The 6,000-nt window shown below is 37.2% G+C and overlaps 1 non-coding gene across 1 annotated transcript; it reads left to right on the forward strand.

The window, feature by feature from the left end:
* Positions 1-5,479: 5,479 nt before the first annotated feature.
* Positions 5,480-5,586, forward strand: LOC121231204 (small nucleolar RNA R71). Its single transcript, XR_005929270.1, has one exon. It is a non-coding gene; the product is annotated as a small nucleolar RNA R71 (small nucleolar RNA).
* Positions 5,587-6,000: the final 414 nt, after the last annotated feature.

Genomic DNA, 6,000 nt, shown 5'->3' on the forward strand with positions numbered 1-6,000 from the left:
TAAAAACAACTTACTCTAGGTTGATTAATTGAAATCTCTTTCTAATTAAAACTCTATAGTCGCATTAACTTGATCTATAGATTCTCTTATTAGATTTGACTCTGATTTGACTCTAATCCGGCAGATTGATGTCACCCTATCTCTAGGATTGCATGCACCTCCGCTTAATTATGAATGATCTACTCTTAAACAGAGACTTTTCCTCCACTGAATAAGCACATCAAAAACCTGAATTAATATCTTGGAATATTAAAACAAGGATTAAAACTCACAATTAAGAATAAGAACAAATATTTATCATATAAATCAAAAAGTAATAAGATTCGTCTTAGGTTTCATCTCCCTTATGTATTTAGGGAGTTTAGTTCATGATAATAATGGAAAACATCTCAAAGTATGGAAAACAACAAAACATAAAGAAACCCAAAGAACTTCTAGGAAATTGGATGGAAATCTTCGGTCTTGATGTAGATCCTGCCTCCGAGGTGATTCCGATGGTTGTTCTTGATTGCTTCCCTGCCTTCTACTCTGCGTGTCCCCCTTAATCCTCTTCTAGGGTGTTTATATAGGCTTTCGAATGCCCAAAATTAGCTTTTTCTGAGTAGAACTAGACTTGGGCTCGACAGGGACACGACCGTGTGGCACGCCCGTATTGCACGTTCGTGTGAAGGTGCTCAGGCCGTGTGCAATTCTGACTTGGATTAATGTCGACGCGTCCATGACACACGGGCGTGTGGTATACCCGTGTGTCACACACGAGCGTATGGATCACCCGTGTGGAAGTGCCTAGGCCGTGTGTCATGCTGAATTAGTCCCATTTTATCTGTTTTTGGCCCGTTTCTCACTCTTTTTGCTAGCCTAAGCTCTCTTGAGTATAAAACATGAAATTAAAGGATTAGGAGCATCAAATTCAAAGAAACCAAGGAAAAATCATCCATAAATATGCCAAGCATAGGGTAAAAATATGTATATATTATGGTTTATCAAATATCCACACACTTAAGCATTTGCTTACCCTCAAGTAAAATCCTCAACTCACAAATAAAATAATCCTTCTTAACTTATAATTTTCATCAATAATGTTCGAAATAATCCACAAGTAATCATACATTAAGAGCTTAACTAAAAGAACATTAAGGTTTCAAACAATCCAAATTGAACATTTCAATCATAAAATCATAGGTATCCCCTTTTATCTAAGTAATTACCTTTAATTCCAAAATCGACAAAGGTTGACATCCTCACTAAAGATTCACTCAAATCACTTAAAGTGTTTAAGGTTCAATAATTAAGCACTTAATAGTCAAACATGAAAAGTTATTACCATAGGCTTGCATGAAAATCAAATCTCCACCACTATAATGAGATGATACACAAATCAAACGGTCTTTAACCGGGTTGTAATAGGGCTCCAGTTAAAGGTGTGGACAAAGGCTAAAAAAAGGGGTTAGAATCGAGATTAATTTAATAAATTACCAAACTTAGAAAAAATAAAGCTAATTACTGAATTACAAACAAGTGCCAGAATTAACATTATCCAAAACTAATAAATGGAGCTTTTCTCTCAATACGATAACTTATCCAAGCTCTTTAGAACAATATGTAATTTGAATGAATATACGGTTTTTTTTTAAGAATAAGAACACTAATGGGAAATACATAATAAGAAATAATTCAGTAACTGGAATGAACGAACATAATTAGGTAATTAATCAAATTAAGTCTCGATAAAAAGGGAAAAATTCTTAATAAATCAAAAAGGGATAAGTTGTAGGTTTAAATTAAGGGGTAAAGTCGAGAATTAATAGTTAAGGCTCAAAAGGGTTCACTAGGGGTCAATTATGTGGGTAGGCTTTTTATGGGGTAAATAGGTTGGAACCTAAGTGCCTTTATCATTTTAGTATATTAGATCAAAGGTGTGATTTCGACATGTATAATCGATGCAAGTTCTAAAATAGCAAACCAATGTTGACATTCTCATAAAAACAATCAGTGAGCAAGAAAGATTTATGCTCTAAAAGGCTCAAAATCTCACGAAATTTATGGGTATTTGTATCAATCCTGTAGATTCAAAACTTCAAGATCATACATCGATTAGGGGAAACAACCTAGAAATTTTAATTCTCAAAAGTCGACTTATCATCCTTGATCCTCTAGTGTCTTAAAGTTTAAACAATCAATGCACAGTTGCCTATGATTTAATTCAAAACATATCAATAAAAATCATAAATCAATCAAGATTCACTTTAATAATGATATGAAAAAATTATTTGAGAACAAGATAAAAATTCAGAGCTTTTCTAATAATCACATAAATAACCTCCCCACACTTAATATGTACATTGTCCTTAATGTATAGAGTAGATAATAGCAATATAAGCATAATATCAAAAGAGAGTAAGAGAAGCGAAATTGTACTGAATTTGGATGTAATCCTTGGAAGAGCGCAAGCAAGAATTGTAGAGAAAACAGAATAAAAGGCATGATTCTGAGTTACTAATAAGAAAATAAACACCACTGTGGAAGAGAATTAAGGGATTACTTGATAATCATTATAAAGAAAAACATGGTTCAGAATAGAAAATATAAGTCTTCAAAAATAAATAAGACACAAAATAGAATGGACTTAAATGTCTTCATCATCAGATGTCTTGTGGGTCGACAGTGCCGAAGGAGAGATGTGGAGGTAGTGGCAATCTGTCAAAGAGTGGCATCGATGTTGTTGAACCGCTCAAAGCACTGCTGCTCAAAGTGAGTGAATCGCTTGGATAAATCTGTCAAAGGGGCAGCAGGAGGTCGGTGACTCGGTGGTAGCGGTGGGGGTGGCTCCTCACAAGAGGGAGAAAAATTTGAGAGGAAGAAGACAAAATAGAAATTAGGTTTGGGGGTTTTAAAGGGGACACGATCATGTAAGGCTCGTGTTGGGCCACACGGCCGTGTCATACACCCGTGTGGTTTGACTATTGCCTGTATTAGTTGTGAAATTTTTATGACTATGTGCCACACGGCCTAGGGACAAGCCCATGTGTCTAGGCCGTGTGGTTTTCACGGTCTTGCGATCTTTGTTGTTCACTTCTCCCACGCCTGTGTGGTATCTCACACCCCGTGTGTCCAAACACAGGCCGTGTGCCTTGCATGTGTAACTCTCTGACTTGTTTGGAAATTGAAAATTTTTTGCTCCAGTTTTCACACGGCCTAGGACACGCCTGTGTGTCCAGGCCGTGTGCTTCACACGGTCGTGTCACACGCCCGTGTGGATTTATCGCAAGCCATGTGGCTTGATATTTGGGAATTTTGTAGCCCTGTTTCCACACGGCCAAGGACACGCCCGTGTGCCCAGGCCGTATGGGTCACTGTTCCTGCATAAAAAATACGAAAAATAGCTAAAATAGACTAGTTAGTAGTGTTAGTGCTCGAGTTGCCTCCCGAGAAACGCTTATTTAGAGTCTAAGCTCGACTTACCTCTCATTTGCATGGTTACGGAAGATCACAGAGTCGAGACTCCTCCTTCTTACTATCAATTCTATTATCCACATAAAGTCTAAGTCAAGTAATATTTACTTTAAAAGTGTAGGATTGAGAATGATTTACCTCGACTGTACCGTATAGGAAAACATTCAGTACCGTGAAAGGAGTCGCTCCATTTGTATTAAGCTCTAAAGTAACAATTCAAGGGTCCTTTTCATCTAACAATACTTTATCCCCAACCTTAAATTGCTTTGTTTCATCCTTATACTCATCATGGTGTTGCTTAGATTCATCGCGTGCTTTTGGTTTCTCCTTGGCATGTGTTCGCCATTTGTTTAGTTCATCGATTTATAATCTTCGTTCCTCGTGGGTCACTCTGTTTTTGGGGTATGGATTAGAATGAAGCTCCATCACGTTCTTCCTAGGGGTTTCCTGACAAGAAGTTTGAGCCATAATATTTCTCTAGTTAACAGAATTTAAACAATCGTCTCGATTACTAGATATATTAGTAGAATCACGAGCTTGAAGTGTAATCATGTCATCTCCTACACGAAGTATCAATTCACCTGTACCAACATCTATGATAGTTTTAGCAGTTGCTATAAAGGGCCCTCCTAAAATTAAAGGTACGTCACTATCATCATCCATGTCTAGAACAACAAAGTCAACTTGGAATATAAATTTATCAATTTTGACAAGCACGTCTTTAATAATACCCCTAAGAATTTTAATTGTTTTATCTGCTAATTGAATGCTCATCCTAGTTTGTTTGGGCTTCCTAAGACTAAGTTGCTTAAACATTTTATAGGGCATGACATTAATACTCGCCCCTAAATCAGCTAACACATTATTAACATTTAAACTACCAATTAAGCAAAGAATCGTAAAACTCTCTGGATCTTTTAACTTGTTGGGTAGCTTATTCTGTAGAATGACTAAGCAAACTGTGTTTAGTTCCACATACGACGCATCATCTAACTTTTTTTTATTAGCTAAGAGCTCCTTTAAAAATTGCACTGCGTTTGGCATCTGCGAAAGAGCTTCAATAAATGGTAAGTTAATATGCAATTTTTTTTAATAATTTAAGGAATTTACCGAATTGTTCGTCCATGTGGTCTCTCATTGTCACTTTAAGGTATGATACACGAGGTTTATATTCCTTGCTTACCGGCTTCTGTGTACCATTGCTTGTATCAACATTACCCTTATTTTTCATATTGTCTTGCCTCGGTTTTGGTTCAGCTTCAACTAACCTTTCATCATTATGCCAGTAATGGCATGAAGTTGCTCCATTGGGTTAGTTTTAGTGTTACTTAGTAGGCCACTTTGTGGTCATTCAGAAATTAGCTTAGCGAGGTGTCCTATTTGAGTTTCGAGCCCTTGAATCGACGCTTGTTGATTCTTAAGCGTTGTTTCAGTATTCTAAAAACTAGTTTCCGACACTGAGATAAATTTTGTAAGCATCTCTTCAAGGTTCGGTTTCTTCTCTTATTGGTAAGGTGGTTGTTGAAAGCTTGGGGGATGTTGTGGCCTTTGATTTCCTTGACCACCCCACGAGAAATTGGGATTGTTCCTCTAACATGCATTATAAGTGTTACTATATTGGTTATTTTGAGGTCTAGAGTTATTACCCATGTAGTTGACTTGTTCCTCCTCGGTGCTAGGGTTGAAGGATAGATATTCTGTGTTGTGTACTCCTCCTCCATTTGAATCACACCTTATCACTGGATGTACCTAAGTAGAACCATACAAACCATCAATCTTTTTATTTAAAAGTTCTACCTGGTTAGACAACATGGTGACCGCGTTGAGGTTGAAAACACCGGTTGCTTTTGTCGGCTTCGTTCGCATGACTTGCCACTGATAGTTATTTAGTGACATCTCTTCAATAAATTCCTAAGCCTCTTTACGTGTTTTGTTGTTTAAAGTTTCACCGGCGGCTGCATCGATAAGTTACCTTGTTGAGGGGTTCACACCATTGTAAAAAGTCTGAACCAGAAGCCATAGAGGTAAACCATGGTGAGGGCACCTTCGCAATAAGTCATTGTATCTCTCCCATGCATCAAAACGAGTTTCTAGATCCATCTGCACAAAAGAAGAAATATCATTCCTTAATTTAGCTATTTTAGCCGGTGGAAAATATTTAAGCAAAATTTTTTCGGTCATTTGTTCCCAAGTAGTGATTGACCCTCTTGGTAACGAGTTTAACCATTGTTTAGCCTTATTTCTCAATGAAAAGGGAAATAACCGAAGGCGAATGGCATCGTCAGAAATGCCATTGATCTTAAAGGTGTTGCAGAATTTCAGAAAATTTTCCACATGAGTGTTTGGATCCTCGTCTCGCAAACCATCAGTTAAAGTAGGTTTAGCATAATCATACATAGTACGAGGAGCAAGATTCTGATTTACTGGATTTGCAGCAACCACAGGAGGTAGCGGATTATTCTGATTTTCAGCCATCTCCTCGGTTATGGTGTGAATATCGTCTTCTTGCCTTCTCCTCTATATATTGTAGGCTTCGCATTATTTCTT

This window comes from Gossypium hirsutum, chromosome A06 (genome assembly GCF_007990345.1).
Source record: "Gossypium hirsutum isolate 1008001.06 chromosome A06, Gossypium_hirsutum_v2.1, whole genome shotgun sequence".
Taxonomy (NCBI): domain Eukaryota; kingdom Viridiplantae; phylum Streptophyta; class Magnoliopsida; order Malvales; family Malvaceae; genus Gossypium; species Gossypium hirsutum.